This window comes from Bombus affinis, chromosome 6 (genome assembly GCF_024516045.1).
Source record: "Bombus affinis isolate iyBomAffi1 chromosome 6, iyBomAffi1.2, whole genome shotgun sequence".
NCBI classification, from domain to species: domain Eukaryota; kingdom Metazoa; phylum Arthropoda; class Insecta; order Hymenoptera; family Apidae; genus Bombus; species Bombus affinis.
The window spans coordinates 13,037,508-13,064,212 of NC_066349.1; the positions used below are offsets into that span (position 1 = coordinate 13,037,508).

Sequence of the window (26,705 nt, forward strand, 5' to 3'; positions counted from 1 at the left end):
AATAAAGACTACCAAAGGAATCGTTAAATTGGAAGATAACCATACTTTAATATTCCCATTATTTCGTGGTAGAACGACGAAAACAATCGATTACCGTTACACCTCGCAGACACGAGTTGTAGAAAGTCGTAGACAGATAGAACTCGTTAAATAGTACAACGTTCCCCTCGACTAATTTTCTCAATCTTCGCTCGGCAAAGAAAAGTTATAGTCCGTCCCAGTTTCTGGAATTACCATGTAAGGCAATGATCAAAATAATTGGCGGTTCGTTTATTCCATCACCCGACCAATACTTTGTAACTTACACATACAATTGCAAACAGTAAACATACTTAATGAATCTTCTACTTCCATTCTTTTTTACTTTGTATCCAACTATTTGTCGAATGTTTTCAACCCTTCGGAAGGAACCACGGGAATCATTTAGTAGTGATTTCTCGATGATAAACGATCTCATAGTTTGATAGAAGAAAGTAACATTAAAAGAATTCGTACTTTTCGCGCGTGTGAAAGTTACGAATAGGTGGCAGAGAATCGAAAGCATAATTTTTTCCCAGAACGAGTAAAGTACAAGCTGCGACATGTCGCTTCGACGATGCCATCGTCCGCTTCGATTTCAAGCGAATCCGTAGGTGGAAGAGCTTCGTACGCTCGTATGTAGAGCTAATTATATTCTCGAACAAAGGGTTGCTTCGATGACGCACATGTAAGGTCAGAAGAGAACTTCGATGAGCAGCTCTACACATCCGGTCAACGATATGTGCATAAGACAGATAGAACAAGGAGAAGGATAAAAAACAGAGAAGGAAATGAAAAGGCGACTGGTTGATAGAATTTCGAAGTCTTTCTTCTCTGTCGATGAAAGAGAAAACCTATTCAGAGATATAAGACTCTTAGCAACAAATGACAAATCCATGAAATTTTGTAAAAGAAACGAATATCTTCTGAGAAATTTTAAATCAATATTTTTGATGTAAATAATTTTCAAGACAATCGCATTTGATAAAAGGATACTTTCTGTAGTATGTTATTTATTGATACGAATATCGACTATGAATTTATAGCTCGTCTCAAAAAGCGATTTGATTCTAATTGATTTTGAGCTGGTTCTTGTTGGCTTACTAAAATTACTAGAAAATAAAAGCTGCTCGTTATCGCAACAGCCCTCCCAATTTGCATAAACACTCGCAGTCTAACGATCATGAAAAAATCCCGAGTCCATTACTATTTGTCATTCGATCGGTAAAATCTCGAAATCACTCGTCGCTCTTGGTCTTCTTTACTTGATCGTCTGGTTTCATGATCGTGAAAAATCCTGTGTTTTCAAGGACTCGGTTGAAATCGATGATAGGAAGCGCCTTTATAGGACGCTGGAAATACACGTCGCGACTACTCGTGCGTGTCCGCAAATTGATTTAAATGCTCCACGCCTATATCTGTCTGAAGCCGTGGGATCGCTTCGCAAGTCAACGGGCAGATCCATCAACGCCGGTGTGGTAACGCGAGCACCGTGTACCGCGGCAATTACAAAAATAATCTCGCAGCAAATAATATCGAACCGGTCGCTACAGCGACCGACAAAAGTCGACGGACGCGTCGAAGTTTCTTCCATTCGTGCCTTCGAGATCTCCAACGTTTCTCGCATTTATGGCGATATTTACCAGATATGTTTCAAGAAATTTTGGTTTTTTATAATCTACAAAGTTAATTGTATTAAGGTTGTAAAAGTCAAGGTATATTATAGGTATATTTAACGAAGAGCTTCTAGTAGTGTTGGATTAAGGACTTGTGAATCCTGCCTTGAATCCTATGAATTAAATAATCGTCTACGGTGGTTATTACAAACAGATTTATTTGTTTTATTACATGAGATTGTATTGTTTATTTTATATAATTGTTTCTGATAGGGGAAAAATCCTCAGATCTGTACTTTCCGAAGCTTCTAGATGAAAGCCACTAAAATTATTAAATACGTGATTGAGGGCAAAATAGAAAAATTATGTTACAATACTACTTTATGGAGAGTAAAAGGTGTTGCGTAAAAGTTTCTGTTCGCCCATTTTTGAGCCTCGCTGTACGCTCCCATCCGATCATCAGTCTCGCATTATGCTTCAGACATGTAGTATATGTAATCTAACATCGAGCCATTTAACGACGAAATAAGTTAGACAGCATTAATCGAAGGACAGCCGTTTATCGAGAAGGTATGGGATCAATGTTTTAAGCCATACAAATTAGTATTGTCGGGTTAGTACCGTCAATTATTTGAATTAACTAAATTAATTTCTGGTGGAAAATAACGAATTTCCCTACAGAACCAAAAACGATATTTTTATATATATCAGCATTTTAATCACGAATAAACATCTATAAAATGTCAATTAAATTATTGATTAAATATTCTGATCACCTTAAATTATACGAGAATAATGATAAAATTAAAAGTAAGATATCCGTCTGAATTATAATTTCTCTTCCTTGCATGGAAAATAATAAAATATATAATTATTATATATTGAAAATTCACATCAGAGCACATCTTGATCGTTTACAACGCAGCCATGATATTACCAACGAACGAAATCGTTGCAGTTTGATTCGATCTTGATTTAATGATCAAAATACGTCTTATCAAAAAGGGAGAACTGTCGAATACTTGCTTACCTACATACCTCGTAAAATTCCAATTTCCAAATCAACTATGGAATTAATCGATCGATCTATGAAATAATCGACGCTTTCATCGAGATACCAAACAACCTCGCATAAAATAGTTTCATTTCCTTTTTCCCAATATTTCTGCTATGAACTAGAAACGAACCGAGGAGAACTGGCGTGCAAAACCTGTTGGCTTTGTAGGAACGCTCACGCGTTTCCGGAAAAGGGCCGTTCTGTGGCGAGGTGCGTTGTCTCATTAGCAGGCTGAGCTTACAATACCTCCGTTCTCGCCCACCCCCGTTGCCGTTTTCCAGGCCCGCGATACGTATCTCACCCTGTCGGCGTAACCCTTTACGGTGGAAACACGCGTCCACGGTAATTCGCGTACCTCCACGATCGTTTTATTGGCGCGCAACGACAGCCTCTATTGCAGTTAAATCGGAAAAGGAAATTATAAGAACCGCGCGCTGATGCTGGATTTGTGAAAAAGCAAAGAATGTGAAGGAGAATGGGAAGAATCCAACAGGAACTCGAAGCTGCTGACGTCTACCAGAAAAATGAGTAGATTCCTTAAATATAAATGGATTGAAAAATGACGAATCTATTTATTTATAGCAACGACTTTCATTTTATATTACAATAAAAGAATTCATTTCGTATTTCATTATTATTGGGTTGGTAATTAAGTGATTGCGCATTTTGTCATTAGGTGGTATCGATAATAATACGAATAATACTTTCATAAATAATATCATGCGAACGTTTCTGTGACTCAAAGTTAATATCACAGACCCACATATCCTGCACTAAAGATATAAATTCTACTTTCTTATATTTCCTCTTCCAACTACGCCATACGTCCTATAATCGTTTTCCTTATCGCAAATCCCACCATTTTATTCCATTGATAACGTTCCAGCTGAATATACATTCTATACCTCCATTCCGAATCTTCCCTCTCTTCAAAGACAGAATTTCATTGAAAAATCTTGCCTACTTTGTTAGTTCGGATAAATCATGATACAACGAGCTTCAGGTTCGTTCACAATGCTTCAGTTGTATAAAGCTGCAAGTTCCGTAATTATTGATAGCGCTTCGTATACTTGGAACGCGTTCGTGACTATTTGATCGAAGGAATAGAAACGGTGAATAATAAAGAAATTAAATAATTGAAGAATTTTCTCTGTTAATAAAATTAAATTCGCGGAAGCGATCGATGAACCTCTTTCGTTGCGATCGAAAGCAACCGATATAAAGAATCATCCGGCTGCGAACCGTTCGATTCAGTTCTTGTACCACGAGACTTTTCAAGTGTCGAATAATCAAGTTATCAAGCCGATCTTCATTTACCAGATACTCGGATGTCATTAAGCGATCTTGCCAATCAATTATAGCTAAGTACGTTCGCCGGTGTACGATAGGTCGCGATTCGACGCGCAAGTAAACCGATTCGAGACCAGAGAGGTTAATAATAAAGCAATCGATGAAGAAACGGTGCTGTTTCATCTATGGAACCGACAGAAGCATCGTCAAATTCCACGAGCAGAACGAGATAGTTAGGGGATGGTTGTGGAAGAACGCAAGAACTCCGTACGTGCTGGGACGTATTTCATTCCCTCTTGAACCGATGCATACGCAGAAACGCGTTCATTATTTCAGCTGGTTCACCGTGAAAAATTCTGTCATGGGACCTTCGCGCGTAGAAAAACGAAGCAGAGGTAGAAGATCCAAGCGATTGTCGTCAATAAAGAGACAATTTGAAGAAGAGTGCTGATGAGATTAATGATTACAGGAGAAGAAGTATTTGTTCCTTATGTAGGATTGCTTCTTTTAAAATAATGGTAAGGTTTTCTGGAACTGTTGAATTTATAAATTATCCCTAATATAAATTAAAAATTGAATCGATATAGCATCAGATCTTGTTAGCAGCGATTAATCATTGTTTATATCAATGGCTGTTAAAGATAGAATTGATATGATAAATATAAAAATCCGTTATATGGTAAAATGTCCCACTGATTGTCGAGTCTAAAATGTTAGTTACATGGATAACGAATAAATTCATCTCTATTAATTAATAGACTAATAAGCAATTCAAGACGATATCACATTTGTCAAATGAAACAATTTCTCAAGGTTCAGGCGAATCTCAATTCCTAGATTTCAAAAATGATAATAGAATATTTACAAATTAATCTTCCTAATGAAATTAAATAAACTTTCAGAAATTCATACTACGACGTTAATATGAAACGCGAGGCAATTAATTATCAATTGAGGCGATCGGGAAGAAAAGAATTCGGACGTGTAGTCGGTTTTAGTAATCCGCGAATCTTGAGAAATGATAGGCTCGTCCCTCGATTGGATTTTACATAACCAGCATGGCTTCGGCAAATAAACGAACCGAAGACCTTTTATGCAGCGAACGCGAGAATGATTATCAGACGTTGCGTCTCTTTTACATCGCCCCCATCTGCGAATGCGGGCACGTTGCCTCTGCCGGAGTTATAACTAATTGTTAGACGTCCTTCGAATAATTGCCACGTGCACTCGAAATCTTTTCCATGGAATCTCGACTTTCAATTACCGCCCATTATGAAACCGCTCTTCCTTCCCCCCGTACGCGCCTTTTAAATCCATTCTAATGAGTTCTGACGCGATTAAGAAGTGGGATCGGTTCGCTCGAACATAATACTAGATCCTCTGAAATAATTGAAGCAGTTCTCATTTTTCATTGAACGCGTCAAATCGACGCACTATCGAAATCGGAATCCCATCAGAATTAGAATTTTAATATAAGAAAATTAAACTATCTGCTAAAGCCAAATTACAAAATATTGGAAAAGATGTGCTTGGAATTTTTCTCTAAATTTCCTTATCGCCAAACTCATGAAACCAGCGATACAATTTAAATGAACAAGACCAAATAAATTTGATTAAGAAGTCAACTATCTCTCGTGCCCTATCTCCAGAAAATCCGATTCTATATTAAAGATCTGGCTTTGAAAAATAACAATGTAATACGGTATATTCCATTCTATTTATTCGTGGAAGACGTCACCGGGCTCCCGGTTCCTCCGCAATCATCAATGATTTGTACATCTGCATCGTGGTAACGTAATTGTACGTATCATATCGTAGGATGTCACGGGCGAAAACGACAATATATGCATATCCTGCAATTGTTACGCGGTTCGCATCTAAACAGTTACGTTGTCGTTGGGACTAAATTAGGGAACGGTTCCCCACGAGGATTATCATCCCCCGACATGCGAGACGCGCGAGGGTCTCGACTATATGTGTATACATGGAGTATGTGTAAGCGTGGAGTGACGGGACGCTTACGCGGTGTATATCGACGCTAAATTGCACGGCGTTCGCGAACGTGTCACGGCCGACCGGCATGTGTTTGACTGACGGACAGATTCTAGCCGGACAGGACGGCGACGCTGTTCCTTTTTCGAGCATACGCTTCGAAGAATTCGATGGGAATTCGACGAACGATCGGGGAATCGCTCGATCGAGACCTGCTGAACGTAAAGAAAAATTGTATCGATCGCGAAGGTTTCCTTTATGGAAAGGTTTTTTTGGTCGCCGTAATTGAGAAGCATGCGTTGTTTTTAAGAACGTGAGATGGACGTGAATTTTGAAGACTGAATTTATCAACGGATCGCGGTCAGTTGGATGGGAATTTATCGGGATTCCATTGAGTTTATTAGATGTTAATATGTTATATTAATATTATATAGATGTTAATATGTTAAGATGTTAATCGTTGGTATATTATAATCGCACTGTGAGAGAATTTTATTCCTCTGTAAAAATAGACGTAGATTCCTCTGTAAAAGATTGGTGGATTGCTCGATCGAGAGATTCGACTGTCTGTTCTACTGTTTTGTTTTATAGACAGTTGTTATTGTGTCTTATTTTTATGAAATTTCTGATAATCTTCTTTGAAAATCTCAACTCAGGAAGCTTCGCAATTTTCAACTAAATGCGTATTAATTGTCTAATGTTTCATATGTATCTGTGAATTTCACCTTCTTAGATCTCGACCATCAATCCAAAGCGTTCGTTTTGCATAAAACGAACAAGAATAAAGATCGGTTCTGACACGGTCTTACCAATCAGTCATTGGAAGCATGACTCATTATACAAACCAATCGTCGACGCTAAAAAACGCATTATCTATATCTGTTATCAACGATCGCATTGTGCAGTCATTGCACCGTCTATCTTTCTCTTGCTTTGCCCTTACCATCTCCCATATGTGCTCCTCAAATAATGACACGTTGTTCCCAAGGAAAATTGCGGCTGTTCTTACAAAACAGGTTGCCCAGCGTGAATCTCTACGTGGACGGTACACCCGGTACATGCACGCCAGCTAATGGTATATGAATAATTGAATATCCGCCCTATCCGACACGTATCTATGAACGGTGGGTACATCGCTTCACTGTGTACTCGATAACGGGTGTCCAGTTGCGATATCAGCTTAATTTTCACCGAAAAATATTAGTACGATGTTGTAGAGTTCTTATAGGATTAATTTTTTATTCGTTAATTTTGGCAAATTGATTTTCTCTTTTCGACGATGCAGGTTATTATGGTAAGAATTGGAGAAGTTGACGCGAAATCTGACTGACAATGATAACTAGATAAAGATTTGTCGATTAAACGCAATGTCAACTTTACATGGTATGTAAAGGAATTAGAGAATTAATAAAAAGTTCCAAGGGCAAAACCCAAGCCGGGATTTGGTTCAACTAAATACTACAATAAACACATTTTTCAATGTTAAACGCTTTCGGTGCAATTTTATGACTCCTTACAAACGAATACACCGAAACTTTACAATCGACCGCTCATAAATCCGACTAACGAAAGAATCTATTGAAAAAATCAAACTTGTACGTGTGAAGCTCTAAAGCTTGTAAAAACAAAGCTGTACAAATTAGTTACGGTCGTCCTAAACTTTCACCTATTAAAATGAACCTTCGGCAGAAAAAGAAAGCTCTTTATACCTAAACGAGCGAAAGCTCGTAGAAACAACGGGAGATTGTTGTCAAAGATCCTTGGTGGTGTGAAAATCCAGGACGGCAGTTCCACAGTGTACAGAGTTTCGGTTCTCTCTCTCGAAAGGATGAATGGACGAAGATAATCCTATTTCGAAGGTGGGACGTGAGGAATGTTCTGGTTTCCTGTATTCCGTGGGGTTGCAACTACGAGAGAGAAGCGCCCTTATCGGAACGTGGGATCGCTCGGTTAGGGTCGCCTACGCCCGACCGAACTTCCTCGTTCGACCGCGAAGATACCTATCGTGGCCGTGATCCGATTAATTAATTCGTAGGATTAATTGCCCGGTCTTTATCTCGATGGATCTTCGCCGTCTGTTCGAGCATTATGCAGACATCGGGAGAGCCGAACAAGACGAGAAGGTGAGACACGGGAGGAGAAGAACGAGAAGAAAGATAAAGAGTGAAGAAAGATAAAGATAGAGAGTGAGAGAGAGAGAATGACAGAGGAGCTCGAAGGTCGCGTGGGAGGTTCCACTGGGGGACACGGTCATCTGGAGCACGACACGAAGAAACCGAAGGCGATATGGAGCGCCCTGCAACCACCCACGCCAACTTGCAAATTCGTAACGTCAAGGTGCGCCACTGCGGCCGCGTAGGTGGTGGACTTGGGCCTTCTTCGGCGACAGAACATTGCTTCGCATCTGTAGTCCTACGCCATGTTTCGAACCTTCGTAGAAACGTGGTTTATGAAGCTTTCTTTAAGGCGTTAATGAAGAGGAGAGTGAAAGGGTGAGCAGAGGAGTGGTATGAATTCTTAATGGATTTAGGAGATGAATGGCTTCTTTGTATTTGAGATAAAAATTTGCGAAACTGTGACGAAACTATTAATCTCGTATTAAATATTAGGTATTTCTAGAGAGTTTTCGATATTTTAGTACGTATTTTACGTATTCGAAATGCAGTATCGCTGATATTCTATTAGTTTCGTAACACAATCGTGGTGCTCCACCTCGATCGCGGATCGCTGAATTGTAAAAATTAACGCAACTGCTGCGGTTGTGTCTTATAAGAAATCTTTGAAACACATCTGATTTTAATAGCAGAGGTAGTAGCTTTTCTCTGCTTTCACTACTATTCGTGGCCTACCGCTGTATTTCAAAATGTAAGAAACTCCGTGGTCGGGCTACGAATTAGGAAAATGACTATCGCTATTTCCAAATCGAATCAATCTCTGCAACCGTATCGAAGGTGCCGGAACACATTCCCCAAACATACAACCACGCCTTTCGAATTTCTAGTCTCATTCTTTAAATGCAGCAAGAATTTGAACTACAAGAATTCTTCTAAAGACGACTCTCTTCTATAACTGCATAAAAGCTTAAGGGTCAAGACAAATCTCTATCCCATTTCTTCAATCGTATTCACAAAAATACAAATCTGCATAAAAATTCACCAGCTACTCACCCTCTACTTATCCCTAAATCTTCGCTCTAACTTCTTCTCTCTCACCTTTCAACTAAAATTCTTATACACTCTCGAAGGCACAAAAATTCCATCGTGCAACGTTTTCTTTTCTAAATCCTCGTTCGTTCAAAATCAACGCCACCTTTGGCTTTACTATTTTCCGTCGAACGGTCTTACGTTCTCTCAGTTTGGAGAAGTTTTCCGGAATGTGCAGGTGCTCCGGCTTTTTCGATAGCGCGATCGAGGTGTGCAGGCCATTCTGCCAGGTGCTGTCGGTCGTTCGTGAAGAGACTATGCCGATGACTGGTCGCGGTCATTGTTGTCTCGTTCACTAAATACTCTAAAAGCAATATTCGTGCGTTTCGTCCTATGACCATGTTCCAAACTCTCATTGTGGCTGGTCCCCCGTGGTTCTAAACTGAGACACGTGGATCGCGACGTGTACCATTCTTTTCAATAGCGTAATGATGAATCCCACCCGTTTCCTGGAAGGAATCGATCGAGCCTGATTTTTTCGTATTGTTCGGAAACGAACCACGGGATGTATCCGCTCGGGGATTGTCCAAAGAAGATCCCATTGTGCCAACGAACACGAGTTTCCAGATTTTTCTATAACTCTTGCTACCGTTCCTGGAACTGTTTCCCTGATTCCATGGCTTTCGTCCATTTCCTGGTTTCTTTCTCTGTTCTTTGCTCTTTCAACTCTTGATGTGTTTTTGTTACTATAGTGCAGTACGGTAGATTCTTTTTTGAATGCAAAATGGGTTGGATCGATAATGTCTTTCGTCAATTTTACTTTGGTTTTCATATTATTATTAAATGTATAAATGTCATGAACGATCATAATGTATCAAATAATGTGAATTTTCACTGAATCTCGCATTGTGTTAAATATTATCTTTTGTATGAAAGATAAAGGCGGAAGACGCAGATTTCTATTTTTATTGATTTTATAACGCATAAACATTTAACATTATAACATTTTTAATAACGAGTCAGTATATGTATTCAAGAGGAAATCTTTCATCGAATATTTCGATTCTCAACAATCTTTGCACAAAGATATTGAATCGAAATTGATGAAACTGAAGGGCCGAAGTTATAAAACGCAACTGGTGGCCGAATCCAGTAACGATAATTCACAGGAAGTAAAAGTCTGTTATACGTGAGAATCGTCTTGGCTAATTTCCTCAACGATCTTTGTGATTTTCCTCTTGTTGGAATAGGTAAAGCTAGGACACACCTGGGCAGGTTTTGTAATCTAACAAAAAACATCGTGTTTCTCTCTTGGGTCGCCAGATTTCTAGTTAAACCTGGAAAATTTAGAGTGTCGAATAGACAGAGGGATCCAAGATGAACCGCTATTTTGAGGATTTCCTTTTCTTTTTTTTTTTTTTTCCTTCTGAAGAAATATTCGAGTATTTCAAACTAACTTTCACTGTTAAAGATTCACAAAAGCATTTCTTGATGTTGATTATTCGTTATATCACGACTTTAACAACATCTTCTCTTTTAAAAATGAAATATTTGGAAAAGATGAAAGATAAATGAATTTTGTCTAACGAAAGAAACTACTCTTTAATCGATCGAATTCTCTTGTTATTAACGTTATTCTCTTAGGACAGTTTTCCCAATGTAGGAAATGGATTTGTTTCGTTTGTTCGAGCTAATATCCAAAAGAATGAAACATTTCCAAGGACAGAAAGGATATTGAGGAAACGAAGTAGAATGTAGCAAGGTAACGAGACAAATTTAACGTGGAAATCCAGCAATCCTGTAAGTAACAACCAGGCATTGAAAAGCAGAACTCTCAAAAGCGAAACTCAAGCGGATAATTCAACCGTTTCTTAATGATAGTTCTTAAGACGACCATCGACAATTAACCGATAAAGAAGGTAATGAGGAAGAACTTTGAACTATCGAAAAAATATCAAGGAACGAGAGAAACTCGAAGGATAAATTCATCTTAGTCCACAGAGCATTATAACATAAGTAACAGATGTAAGATATTCTAAATATTAGCATAAATCTAGTTTTATCGAGACATAAAGACATAGCATGGAATCTTGTTAAATAATTACGGAAATCGGTCAATTATTTACGTCAATCATACGTGATTTCTTTTCATATTGATGCAAAACAAGATATAATGTCTGAATATTTTGTTTCCGTTCTTTAGATTTCACGTATCGTATAATAATTTAAATCGTTTCTAACGTGCGCAAATATAATTACTGCGTCTTTTCTATCTATCTCTCATATCTTACGTCGCAGTAATTCGTAATTAATTCGTATTTGAAAAAAGATAAAATATTCTAATCTCTGCAACTTTTATTCATGCTTCTCGTATCTTATTTACATTGACAGCGATAAATATTGGTACATCTGTTCGTTAAAACCTATTGTACAATTCGATGAAATTCTACCTTATTTAAAATAAAATAACTAAAAAATAAAAGCATTCAATTCCTAATACTTGTAGCCATTATATACACATATCTGCATAATTACCACGGTACATTACTCGTATCCAGTAATAAGAAAGAAATTAACAAGATAAATACCGAACGCTAAAATCAAACAATAATCACCTCGTATCAGTTAATTATGTGTAATTATATCGTAGAAGTAAGAGAAGAAAATTTTAACCTCGCACCCTTTATACACGAAGATAGCTGTTAGACACTTGCATGATACGTCGTACATTAAAATCATACCTATAATAATCATCACGCAAGTGCTTAATATTTCCATGAATCGAGAGTGCAAAATCAGAATTTTCCCTTTTGCTTCCACAATGGAATATGTATACCTACGTAATTGCATAATTCGCATAATTACCACGTTTTCCTCGTCAGTAATTGAATACTGCCGTGTTAATTGAAATAGGTCCATCCGGTCGAGTGGTGGTTTTGAGAAAAATGACGTTTAATGTTTAACAAAAAGACATCGATTTAACGTAGATCTGAAATATTAACTGTTATATCTTCGATTTCAATACGGATACGACTTTCTTATATAATATACATATAGGCAAATTATTTCTGTACTACCTGGCAGCAGTGACTTGATTTAAGCGAAAGTTAAAGATACGCCGTTTTGACTTGACACGGTAGAACATTCGTAACTATATAATCAGAACCTTTCTTCTCGCCATTAGGACAGGAATCAAGGGGTGAAAGTTTCATAATTTTGATACTCTCCTCTTACGCTAGATGCTCGCCGTGCAAACGGCCGAAGGTCGCGTTAATAAAATATCGCGCGGGAATCCCCATCAGTGGCGGCGATTACGCGCGCTCGTTGACTGGTTGCATCAAAAACGCGCGTGCCACTTTTATCAGGATTCCTCGGTTCGATTCGTTCCTCCGCTGGATGATTAAACGGGAATGATACTTTAGCTGTCACGCGAACACTAGCCAGCTCATAACGTTCGACACCGTACGCTTGACGGACGGCCTTTAAAAATGAACAAACCCAGAAATCCCGTGGAGTGGTGTAATAATCGGTTTCTGCGTCTACGCGTAACACGGTGGCGTGTCTACGATGATTTCCGCTCGAAAGGGAAAGATTTCCACCCTCTGACGCGATGGACTCTTTGCACGATGTTATACTTACTAGGTGTTTGCTTCGAGAAAAGATTCGTTGCAGATGGTCTTGGGTAAATCACTGATTTATTAAAAATATATATGTATATATACAAATCGGTAGACTAGCGATGATAAGTTTTTCATATGTAATTATTAGTTGTTATTCCGTTTAGTTCTCTTTACAAAATTTTAAAATTTCTTTTCGTTCCTTTTGATATCCTTAGAGGATACGTAGGTGGATCTAGGAATTACCTTCTGCGAATGAAAGTATGTATCGGTTTTTAGCATGCCGAGGGTTCTATGAATTCGAGATAATACTGAAACAAGTATCGGGCAAAGAAAAATTCTGCTTCCAATGTAATTGCAACAATCCCTTTGCATTAGTCAAGCTTATACCATTTCTCCATTTGAAGCTCCATTTGTGAAAAGGTATGGCTAATTTTCTAGAAAAATTAAGGAAGTCGGAAACTATTGTTCTTGGAAGAGAAAGTACGAAAGCATTCTTCGTTTTATATGCTCCTTTACGCAGCAGTTCAGGAAAATCAGGAAAGGTTAGCATCGTTGGTGAGCAACGAAATGTAATTAATCTCAACGTGTCTAGTAAGTAATAGGTGAACGTACTTTTATCTTTTCGATTGTCTTTAGCCTAACACAGCCAATTGTCCTCGATCTAGTTAACAAATCTACGTTTATAAAGAAGTTTCTGAATTAACTTGTATATGACACGTTAAACGTATCCAAACATCGGAATGGTATCAGAAAGAAAGTTCATGCTGTGTTCCTACTTTCTAAGGAATAACGGTAGGAAAATCGCGTTCTGTATAATTCGACCATAACTCTTTGTGAAAGAGGCCACAGTGTTATAAATTTCTGATTGACCAATTTGCGCGAACTGGACAATTTGCTGCTGGATACGATTAAATACGAAGGATTATAATTTGTCGTTAAGCTGATTATTAAATACTATTAGATAACAGGCATTCGCAGGTCCAAAATTAAATTACTTTATGTTTAGAAAGTAATTAATTAAGTAAAATAATACTTTGAAATTCCTTGTATTATGGATATCTAATGTTATTACGATAATTATTTCACTCGATTCAGAGTTGTAAATCTTTCTCACATGTTGTAATACAGATATGGAGTAATAAAATCGGCTTTACGGTATTTAAACAAGAAATATCTTTGCCTCTTCTTAGAAGACATATCAGTTTCGATTTCTTCATACGATAATGATTAACTACCGTTGCAAAAGAAAAAGAAGACTATGTTACGATTATAAATTTAAACTTTCTATGAAAACTTCAACGCCCGTCAACATCTCACAAAATAAACAACCCTTGTGTCAAGAAACCGACGTATAAGACACTTTATTATATCGATGTATGTATATGATTTAAATCAGCGGTATAAATCGAAATCAATAAAATAGCGATCGTAGATATCAAAAATAACTTAAATGTCAATCGCGGCGAGTGAAAAACAAATAGAACGGTGGTTACATTGAAACGAAACTGACTAAAATGACGGCCGATGGTATTCGAGACGAATAAAATGGCGATCACAGACATCTGAAATATGTTAAATGCCAATTACCGTGACATAAAATAATTAAACTGGCGTTCACGCTGATAAGAAGTAATGAAAACAACCATCGTGGTAATTCGAAATAAATGAAAATAAGAGCAGGATATGAAGAAAAGACTAAAAAAAAAAAGAAAAAAAAATGGAATAAGGCAAGAACAAACATATATGCGATCTGGTAATTAAGAGGAGCAAAAGTACCGAGGAAATTCTTGTGGCGATTAAGAACGAAAGGGCTGTATATTAAGAACGTGACACCGACCACGACAAAAGTCAGCTAATGATTCATGTGAACCCCGAACGGTAGAACGAGCTAAAAGACCGATCTCGTTTCGCCGCTACGATTGATCGATTTCATGCATAAGGTAGCTCAGAACTGGTTCTGTGTTTTCAGCGTGCACCACGTAAGCGTGTATGCTCAGTTAAAGCCGCATTCTAAATTCCTTGTTCCCTGAATCAGTCAAACTCGATCTCTTCCTCTTTTCACTTTGTAGCAAACCTCTGATGGAAGTCGAACGTAACCGAGAAACGAACACGATGATCAATTTTGACGACAAACCGGTGACAACGTTACATCGTTGATTTAATTATATAGTACCGTGCAAAAGGAATTTTAAGAGGTAAAAGTTATAAAAAAGAAAAATACATAATGTTATAAAATGAAACTATTTTTGACAAACTATCATTGACGGCAATGAATAGACATGGTACATACTGTGCTATATGTTTGAATAGATGACTGTTGCCAACGTGGTAAAAATGTCTATAGTACAAAAGTTATAAATACTAATATCGTAAAAGTGCCAATTTTAAACTTTCTTCTGTCAGCTACTATAATTAAGGTAGGAACTGTAATATCAGACTGTTCTAGAAACTATCGCACATATGAGCGCTTTACATTATTATTGGGAATGCAAGAACAACGAAAAGGCAAATAAGTAAAAAATATTTTTAGAAATCTGTAAGAAGAACCTCTTGTATCGTACATATTGGAATTCGTTTAGTCGTTTTAAACTGTTCAGAAATAACTAGAAACAAGGCGAACAGAACTACATGCAACATTTTCTAGTTACCATTGAATTAGTCGAGGCTAGATGATTAGCATTCTTCTCGGTTGATCTATGAAAAAAAATAAGTCTTATTCTTCGTTCGTTTAATGGTAATGACACGATTGCAGTGAGTTAGAGAGATTATACAAGATTTATACAAGATAGGTATACGCATAGAATCGGTGTGACTCTCTCTAAGAATCACCGTGGACAGTTAGATCGTCCACTTAAACGTACTTCGACTTCGTCCGATAATTTACATTTTGCACCCGTTCGCCGACATCCGCGAGTGATTAGGATAACAATATTTCACGGCGAGACGTACAACGTAAACGACATGCTTTAAATCCGTCCGAAACGCGATCGGTATCGATATTTCAGTGCGGTTGGACGTGTCGCGGATCTAGCCGAGTGGGTCGTATCGGCGATCGAACGTTACGCATGAAATCGCAAATGACCTCGCGTTCGCTGGCAAAAAAAAAAATCCGGCAATTCACGTAATGTCGTGCGCGTAAATGAGCCACGGTTTCCAATTAGAGGAATTTCTAATAAAGTCGCAATCGGTACGTCAGGAAACAGCTTCCAAATGTTGCAAGTTTCACGTATTTTTTTCCTCCGAATGAATTCATATTGTACAAAGATATCGATACAATACGTAATGATACGATATTCCAAATAGAACGGAATGGACAAAGTCAGTGAAAATAATAAAACTTTGGAGACGTTCTCTCTCCGAAATGGTAGATTTTAATCCAGGAAAGCGGTACGGTTCTCAGCCTCCGTAAATGTCGCTGTATCACGATGTTCGTCCATAAGTGGAAAAATATAGAAAAAGATAAAGAGGAAAAGAAAAAAAAAGCAGAAAGAAACGTCGAATTGCGACAATAGCAGTGTAACGCCCATTCGACGACGAGCACATATTTAATTAAACAATCGTTTAACCGGTTTTCCTGTCTTGCCGCGACGTTTCCAATAAATAATCGTGGACCGATCGACGACCTCGATCCCGTAAAGACCGATCGTGATGAAAATCGGCCAGTGATTCATGCAAACGTCGACACCGGGCAGAAGATCGACCGTTCCACCATCACTCACCGATCTTGTACACGGAGGGACGCGATTGGCGGGTTTTGAAGCGCGGGCGCCACGCAAAAAGTCGCTGGAAACCGGTCGTATATATACGCGATATGGACCTTTGTGGAAGCGTACATGTTCGATCGGCGACACGTTGCAGGCTCCTAGTGTTTTAAATCACCGACAGACACCTCAAGGCTGTCGATTGAACTCGCTGGGCGTCACTTCCACTGGATTCATCGCCGGTGCAAAAGAAGTCAGCAGAAAAGAGAAAGACCGATGAGAACCGCTCGTTTTCGATCGATCGACCGTAGAAATCTCGACGCTGGCCAGAGACAATGATAGCAACGGTTAAGGCTGTTCCTGTTGGTACAGCAAGCTGTTACGATAAATTGTCAGCCAAATGTGGCGAATACGTAGATCGTGTTTAATTAACAGTGACGGCGCAGAAATGTTTTTTAATATTCTGTTACTTCATGGAGTATTAAAATTGAACATTGAAATCGTGTGTTTGTCTTCTGAGGAGATAATGGAAGGTAATAAGGTAGAGATGTTAAATTAGGCTCACAAGGATAAGTGAATGAACGAACGAGAGCTGACGTCTGACGTGTGGTTATGAAGAAACATCGGATAAAAAGGAGATAAACAGTTATCATCGAGTGGCTGAACAGCGAGCGAAGCCTTGTAAATCATGTTGTAGCGACTTGATTTAATTATGTACGTTGAACAACGTTTTCAATTGCGATGGAAATATTCCTGTGACTATGAGTGCGGACACTTTTGTAGAACGAATATTCTTTTATTAGAATCCTTTGACATACGTCCTGTGATATCAGGAATCTATTGCTCAAATGGCAGAATATTTTAATTCCTAAATTTGTTGTATCACTTCAATAAGTAAGCAGTTGAGTTTGTTCTACACAGCCACCACAAATCGTAGGTTGATAAATCGTTAAAAACAAGACATATCGATTACTTTGGATTGACAAATTTATTAAACAATAAATAATTAAAATATACACAACTTATTATACGTTTAATAAACTTAATTATATACTTATTATATACTTAACTCCCTTTATTTTAGACAGAATTACAATTGAATTTTATTGAAAAATGAAAAACTAATAATAAGTATAAAACAATAATACGATGTAGGTAGCAAGTAGATGAAAGAAACTTCAATTTTTATGAATATCGCGTGATGTTATAAAAGATTATGCAATAGAAATGACCGAACTTCAATACAATCGACTGAAAGGCAAAGAGAGGATTACAAAGCCGTCTGAATTTTAATAACGAGCCACGGTCGTGCAATGAAATTAAGCCAGTCGCGTATCGATTAAAATGCGACTTGTAAACCAGCGTCTCGAGGCAAGTTCATAGAGAAATTTAAATGAAAGTTTACGTCGGGAAATCGAGTTGTGACATAAGATATGTCATTGGATTTGTCCGAGCGACAGTAACGCCAAAGGCTTTGTCGATAAAGCGAAATAATTAATGCTACGAAGCCGTTCGATTTGTTTCGATCAATAAAAAAAGCTTCCATTAATATCACTCTATTCTTACGTAAAACGAATTAGACCTCCATTTCCACTTAATACAGTTCGATTATCTCGTCTACTAAAGAATTCGATTAATTTAAACGATAATTAATAATAATAGATAAATATCAGATATATGTAACGGTGAAATGATATATCACAGTAAATAATTGCGATGATAGCGAATAATAACAGACGTTTTAAGAATTATACGAAAAACGTTTCCCTCGAATTAACCAAGCCGATCGAAACGATGGCGAACAACGCTCTAGCAACGCGTAATCATACATTTCTTCTTTCATTAACTTTCTCGTGCTCCACGCTACCATTTCTTTCACAGTCGGCTCTTTTAATTCCAACGTTGCGCGAAACGACTATAACTCTGTTCCGTATAAACGTAACAAATTTACAATGTGCAAAGCAAGTGGAATTATTTTATCGATCTCGAAACCTCGTGCTACGTTAGTTCAACGAAAACTTTCCTGTGTTAAATAAATAATATTTCCTTCGTTGTTAATTTTCCATCGCTGTTTCTTAAATTAAATGGAATTTAAACGTAGTGATCATCAAATAAATAAATAAAACGGATATTCCGTGAAATACTATTTTAAAACCTAATATCAAAATGAAATTATTGATCGATGTTTCGTATTGATCCTGTCTACTGTCTAAAAATACACATATTCGATAATAATAAATCAATGCATGTACATTATTAGATCACAGATATTTATACGAATTCGTACCAAAGAAATAGACCTAATCCGACACAAGTACAAATTTCTTTCACCCCTCGAATATTATAATACATATTTCACTTTGGACATTTTGTATACTTTCACGTATTGACCGTATTCTCTGTATATTTCTACACATTCAAACTTCTCACAAATATCTGAATATCCACGGGCTGTTAATTATTTCCACCGCAACGAATCTATATCGATCGTTCCTCTTTTGTCACGATGCGAAAACGAGGAAGCGCTATCCTACATCCGCTTCGGCTAGACTCTTCTCGCCGTCAGCTGAAGAATCTGCCGCGACGTCCTCCGCGGCGCGCGGCAGTTCCTTCACGGCTTCGACCTTTACATTCGTACAGCATGTCGAACCAATCTGGTCGCGACATCACGCGCCAAATATGCGAGGTGTGGCGGGAGAACGACGGAGAAAGAGAGACGGGAACAGAAAGGTAAGAAAAGAGAGAAAGAGCGGGAGCAAGCAGCGCCCACACCGAATTCATGCTACGTCATTAAGTCACAGCACAGGAGGTCGCTGTCTTCGGACAAGGTTGTCGCCAAAAGTTCCAACATTTTGTTCCCATTGGTCGGATGTTTAAAATATGATAAAAGGGATGTATAAACGAACTTATTAGAAATATAATATCGCGCGTAGGAAAGAAATCTATTCCTGTAATTGTATGCAGCCTGCTATAGATTGAGATACCACTGCGCCCTTTAGCATATTTATGCAGTCGACATTTAAAGTAGATGTAAAGAAGACGATTGTGACTGTACGTATATCACACTGATGTCAATATATTGTAGTAACAGATATATTTATACATCTTACTGCATTAACCATACCAAATCAAGGATCAGTAATAATTATTAGATGAATATGCATAAAAGATAACGAGAAGCTGTTGACATCGACGAAGAATATTTGAATAGTTGAATGAATTGAAAACTAATTGCTTTAATTAAAAAAGAAATACGACGATACCTGTCATTCATAAAAGCACGGAATTATTCTTTCTCTGTTTTAATGCTTTTGCAATATTTGCTTTGAAATTTCGCACTTCTTCGTAGAATCTACATATCGTATAGACACTTCAAAGAACTAGCAACGAATTCTCTTTCGTTTTACAATCCAAACACGTAAAAGTAAGTAGATCATAAATATTTACACTCTGCTCGATCTCCTTTCTAAATCAATTCCATTCACCCAGAAACACGATTTCTAAAAATTAATTTTCCATGGCTATCGAAAAAGAGAAAAGTCACGTTACTCTGCCCCGAGAACACTCGTCGGAAATTAAAAATTAACCTGTTCATCTAACAACGTTAAAATCCGCAAACATCGATCACCTCAAAAACACTCCAACTATATTCTCACACCCTTTCTAACAGGTTGTCGAAAAATATTCTAGGTTCACGTGATTCGTTAAAGAAACTCGATGGATCGATCGACGAGCGAAAAGGGCGAACGTTGGACGATTACGGCGATGGATCGAGCGAGCATCGTGAATCCTAGCAGAAGGGAAAAATCACGGGACTTCGATCGCTGGAGGGGTTGGCAGAACGAGCGCAATGCAAAACGTGCCAGACCAGTTGTGACATGGAAGGGGCCCCAATGGCTATCTACTGGCCGGACACATCTTATCCACGATCTGATCTCTCACCCTGTTACGAACCAACACGCCGGGGCCACGACCCGCGATGTTCGTTTCAAGCATTTTTATCCCCGCGCCAATAACAAAGCCGTAAATGTTATAGATACAGATAAGGGAGAGCCGAAGCACCGATTCGACCTTACTTCCTTGTTTTTTCTTTTTTTTTCTCTTCAGCTTCCTTGCCTTTTCTTTTTTTTTTTTTTTTTTGTTTCATCGGTGAAAAAGGGTCGAGACGCTAGACAAGATGGCTCTGAGACGAAAATTAATTCATGAAAGCAGACTTGCTGTTCTCCTCTGTGATAGCCTGTGGCTTTATTCTAGATGGGGGATTTAGATGAAATCAAAGATTGTTATTGCGTTACAACGTGAAGGAATCGATTTGAATATCGATTTAGGATATTTTTCATGGAGAAGTAAATTGGACAGTGAAATGTAGTTTTACTCGGTTAGTGGGATAGAACGTTAAACATTGACTAAATGTTTGAGATGTTGATGAAGTTTTAGTTGTTATTATTGATCACGTAACATGGTAATCGATCAATGATAAAATGCGATAGTGAATCTTCGTGTGTAAAATTGTATCGAAAGATACATTGTCGCGTAACTGTTGAAATAAATTTCGCCAAAACTTCTAATGTACACAACTTTACTAATCTTTCTCCTGCAACGTTGAAAATAGATGAATAATTCTTAAGAAGCGTACATTATATACATATAAAGAGCCTTCTTTTCGCAGAATACTTCCCTTTTTATCTGTGACAAAAATCAGTCTGCAGACGGTTGGAATAACACCTCGATGCTTTGAACAAAACGAATCCGTGGAATTATAGTCTAGTCATCGAGATCCACACAGCAGAACCACGAAACTCGTCAGGACACCTGTAAAAGTGCAAGCGGTCCCCTAAGAGCTACCAAGAAGAAGAGTAGCGACAGTCCGCCTAATGAATGCACGGGCACATCCGATACCGTCGTAGCAAATTAATCCGTCGGACTAACGAATCAACTTATTTGAATATCCTCCTCCCCTCTAGTCTCGATACTCAGCCTCGTCAGTGCCTTTGTGAGTTGTCTCGTCTTTGGCCACGACCAGTGATGGATAAATAATTATTTACAGAAGATAATGCAACAAAGTGATAAACAGGTGTATCGGTGACGAGATAGAAACAATGTAGCAATTTTTATAATAATTTTGATCGATAGAATCAGGTTGCTATAATAGAAGTAGATTATTATTATTTTTTTTTTTCTATTGATTATACATTTATAACAAGAATAGCGATTTATTCTTTCAACGCGTGCCAGATTTGCATGCATTTTTTAAGGGGAATTTGCTCATAGTTTAATGCATAACTTAACATTATTTTTATATTTGTATTATTGACATAGAATAACAACTTTGTGTTATAGTATAACCAGGGATGTATTTTTTTTAAAAAAAGAAAGACCATTCGTTATTTAATACAAAATGTCAACGTATCGTTTAACGTTTCTGTAAATCGGGAAAAGTAATAAGAATAAAAATACATTTCCTCGGGTTTAAAGATGGATAATTGTTTCTAAAGTACAGAAAAATGTTACAAGATTGTTACGTTCCGATCTTAACAGGGGAAATGGAATAAAATCGTTGATTGAACGTACAAAAGTGAAATTGAATAATATAGCAAAGACATGATTTATAGAAGGACAGACGTATTCTGAAGTTAACGCAGCGAAAAAAGCTATATAGAAGTATTTCTAAACAGTTAGGAAAGAAATGAAAACGCACATACGTGAGTACATAAGTGAAAATAGACGCGAGAACTTGAAGTTAACGACGTGGATAAGGGAATTGTAGCTTGTTGCATGATGAAGCAATAGAACCGGCAACCGTACCTTTTTGTTCGACGAGATAATTGCAGGGAAAACGGGGAATTGCGTTTCATTGTTTGATGAAGTAATTGCAACGAGTTTGCGAGACTTTGTCGAACTGTTTGGTAAAGCAACCGCAAGGAAAACGTGGAACGTTTAGACGGCTGCGTGTGTGGGTAAGTATATACGTGGATTATTGAAGTTAGATTTTCCAATTATAGTATGCTCTAACTTTAGACTAGAATTTAATACCTCAATCTGTTTAATAAATATGTTACAGCCAACTGTATCACACAACTATACATTTTGACAACAAAATAATTAATCGTATATTATTGCCAATATACGTAGATTACAAGTATAGATATAGAGATAATATTTTATAGATAGCGATGATTAAAACATCCTAAACCAATTAATACACTTGATGTCTAAATAACCTTACACTAATGTTCAACAGAAAGAAGAACAATATCATCGTTAACTAATAGGATTCTATTAATCCATGTAGCATTATATGTAGACGTAATCGAATACGATAAATAAAAAATTCCAAAACAATTAAGCATATAAAAACACTCGTACATCCAATCTATACTTTAATCTATACTTTTTACAAAAAACGATAGAATATTACGACTGATTAATGGGAATATAATAACAAGTTCTTTATTTCCAAGTTCCTTACAATAGCTATATATCTATGATTGTAATTAATTCTAATCAACTTCCATTTACTCACATCCTGTAAGAAATTGCAGTTTCAATAATCGACGTAGTTTCAAAGAGCCCTCTGTACCGGCTCCCTATCGTTCGGCTGTTCTTTTCTCTCCCCTGGCGACCACTACCCTCTGATGCATCTTTTTCCTTCTCTCTGATGATTTTAATCTCTGATAATCCTCCTTAGCGCATGTACGCGAGCACACCCTCGGCGCGCATCCGTGCGCTGCGCTCCCGATGCCTGCGCACAATGGTCCCTGATTGCGGATTAAGGATTAGGAGACAAAAGCAGCGAAGCCCAAAGCTTCGACCGTCTTCGACAAACAAATGGGATCGACTTCGATTAGGTTTCTACCATGGACACGTCGTTCGCCAACCAAATGCGGATCAAGCTATATGTCTCGCGTCTCTGATGTCTTGATTAGTTTGATTTAGGGACCAATTTCGTTTGCAACTGTCTCTTAGATTGTTTTAGATTGCTCTTTCGATGCTTGCTGGTTCATTGATTTATTTCCTTTCGTACGTATAGCATTAATTATGTATGTATCAATTTATGGGATCATGGGAAATTAAAATTTATTAAAGGGGCTAGAATTCTTTCGACGATACGCAAATTTTTCAATTCGTAAGAGAAATTGATTTATTTCAATTGTTCATTCCGATGGTTTAGATACAACGGAGAGAAATGTGTATGGAAAAATTTATTTGAAAGAAATTTAACAGTAGCTTCTTCTCTTAAAAATTCTCTCAAATATTAATATTCTAAGCACATGATGGATACTTTTGTACTTACATAAATAACGACCTTCCATTCTATTCGAATTCTATAATATGAAACAGAAAGCGAGTAAATTGAGGTAACATAAATACGCGTGTATGAATTCGATTTACGTTACTTAAAATACATGGACAAACAAAGCTTTACAAATGACGGTAATAATTTTTCACGTTATATATATAATAGTATCGTGTATCTTCCTTCACCTTTGTATCAAAAGGGAACACGTGTAAAATATTTGGCTACCAAAAAGCAAATTAAACGCGTATTGCGACAAGTTCCTGTTTTAATCGTAATTTAAATTTGCAGAACAAAAAAAAGGACACGGCCGTTTTGATGAACGATGCTTCTCACAAATGCCTTCGCGCCTAGGTGATTGGCACCCAAAGTTGGTCATAATGGAGTCGAATTTGAATGCCGTCGGCGTATTGCGTTGGAAGATTTTGTATTCAGTTTGTGACTTAAACAGAACCTTAATCTGTGCCTCACACATGCTCAAAATATTTTGGAGGTTCGATAGGCTTAACTTTCTCGCGGTGATTAAGTCGATGTAGCATTAAACAATTTTAATTACTTTCGACGACCTTAATCTTAAATCCTGGAACGGGCGTCCTTAGGTCTTTTTAATCTTTGTAGTCACCTTGAATTACGTAACACGTACCTGATTCATCTAATTACTGTGGTGTAAAAACTACATTATAATAATATGTAATACACCTAATAAATGCTAAGAAAATAAGGAGTAATTATCAAGCGACCAATACAGTAGAATAATGATAAAAGAAATCTTATTCCGCATACATTTATTAAAATACGTTTAATATTCTATACGATTGAAGATACCTTTACACATAGAGAAAGGAATTATAAGGAAACAATTAATTAAATGCAATTTCTTGCTTTGATTTAAAAACCAGAGATTTAACGATCGTGAAACTCCTAGCAATTAAATGCACTGCTGATAAAAAAAGAGGATTTAATGAGAAGTAATAAAGAAAGATTTAAAAGATACAGCAACATGGCGTCATAGAAGATTAGTATTCAATTATATCGGATAATTAAATAACGTACACGATATTATTCAATCGACGTACTGCTTGTCGCAGGAAAAATAATCAATTTCCACTCGCTGAATACAACAAACTCAGAAAATTTCCCATTCGCTTGACCAAATTCAATCCAAAGTCAAACTCTCCGGCATCGTTCTCAGGTGAATTAAACGTGTAGGTTTGTTTTATAAAAAAACGACTGAATGAATTCTTAATAGTCAGTTGTATTAAAATCAGTATAAGTATAAGAGATAGTGTATGCCAGTTATAATCGTCGCTCGCTCGATGTTATTATGCCGATCGTAGAAAGGATAACAATACTCTCCTAGGAAGTACGTTCATATCGACAGATGTTACCACAAAAAGTCAATCTTCTTACGTAACTCTTGTTGAAGATTACAAGAAACGGCAATAACAATCTGTCCCGAGTTCGTTTGCCTGTAGACCTTGTAAACCAAAACAATCGTTGGTATTCAAAGACACAATAATATGAGTCTCTCCCTGATTCGAATATTCCATTGACTTTTTCTACGCTCATGCGTCGCTACAGCTCCCGAGAATCATCTCACGGCGAAAGCAACGTATCTCCGAACACAATCGCATCGTTAACGAAACATGGAAATAATTTTTCCCCAAGGGAGGCCCGTGGTCAGGCCCGTATAAATTGCTCGCGTCCGGCTGCCGGATATCCGAGATTGCAAGACATTTATTAGACGAGCTCGGGCGACCGCTCGAACGGGCCAACTTCAATTTAGCCGGTGGTACACGTGGACGTGCGCAACACGCCGGGACGAGGAGCACACGTGGCTCGTATAACTTGGTCCGTCCGTTCTGGCATGGCGGGACTGACGATGAGATACCGAGCGGAGGTTTCAGGGGCCTGCTGGAAAGCAAAGGGGCCTGAGGCCCGTGACCACCGCTGTAGGAAGAAACGAGACGGAGAAACTGCGACGACAGAGGCGGAGAGAAAGAAGGGTGGAAGCGAGAAAGACGCTGATAAGCCACGACGATGTAACACCAAGAGCGACAAGGATAGAAGAAACAGAGACGAGAGAAAGGGAAAAGAGAAGAGAGAAAGACATACCAGGCGACAACTATTGTCGCCAGCGTGAAATATTGTTTTCCATGCCAGGCACGGCGCGTATGCACGAATAACGACACGTCGATTAATGTCCGCATTGCCAACCACACGGCCGTCTATTAATAGCGGCGCCGACACACGAGATTTCTAACTGCCATCGAATGGCAGTTCGGTTTACATATAGAAAAAAATTGAATTTAACGTCGAATCGATAGAAATCGATCGGGACCGACGATTATCGGAGAAAGATTAACGCGTTCTGGTAGGATCGAATTTGCTATCTCAATCCTCTTTTGTCTCTAAACAACGCCGGATACAGCTAGCGCCGCACGTTCGCGTGACTCGAGTTGCCCCGCGCTCCTGCGTATACAGTATACGTATACACGACGATCGGCGTAATTGCCTTTGGAATTTGAACAACGGGAATTAAACGTTACTGTTATTCGTCTGCTCGCGCGTGAAATATGCTTCGGAGAACCTGCAGTGGGCTTGGTGATCGTATGGTTCGCGGTTTGAGGGTCACGATTCTTTCGGTACGCTTTTAGAAATATAGTTGGAAGGTCGAGGTTTCGTATGTTTGGGGAAATTTATTTATGTAATTCAGTTCCTAGTAACGTTAAGATTGTTGGACCTGAATTTTGAAAAACAGCTTTTTAGCTTCTTAGGTGGAAGATTTAAGAAGGAATTTTAAAAGATGGTCATCGTCAATCGCGCTTCTCAAAGAAGATACATACGAAAAAGCTATCTCAATTGAAAGCAATGCTAATTTCAAAATCCGAATACAATACACGATATTACTCATTGTACGAGACTATCTCATAAATTTCTTGTTCAATATCAATAACGGAATATAAACGAA

At 37.9% G+C, this 26,705-nt stretch overlaps 1 protein-coding gene across 13 annotated transcripts in view; it reads right to left on the reverse strand.

The window, feature by feature from the left end:
- The window catches only part of LOC126917450 (zinc finger homeobox protein 3), a 456,710-nt gene that overhangs the window by 143,745 nt on the left and 286,260 nt on the right, over positions 1–26,705 (reverse strand). Inside the window, exon 1 of one of the 13 annotated variants that reach the window (XM_050724304.1) lies at positions 22,961–23,618. The exons of the other annotated variants lie outside the window; for them this stretch is intronic. The gene's annotated coding sequence lies outside the window, so the exon portion shown is untranslated. Of the gene's footprint in view, positions 1–22,960; positions 23,619–26,705 lie in introns of those variants that run through there. 13 annotated transcript variants of the gene reach the window in all.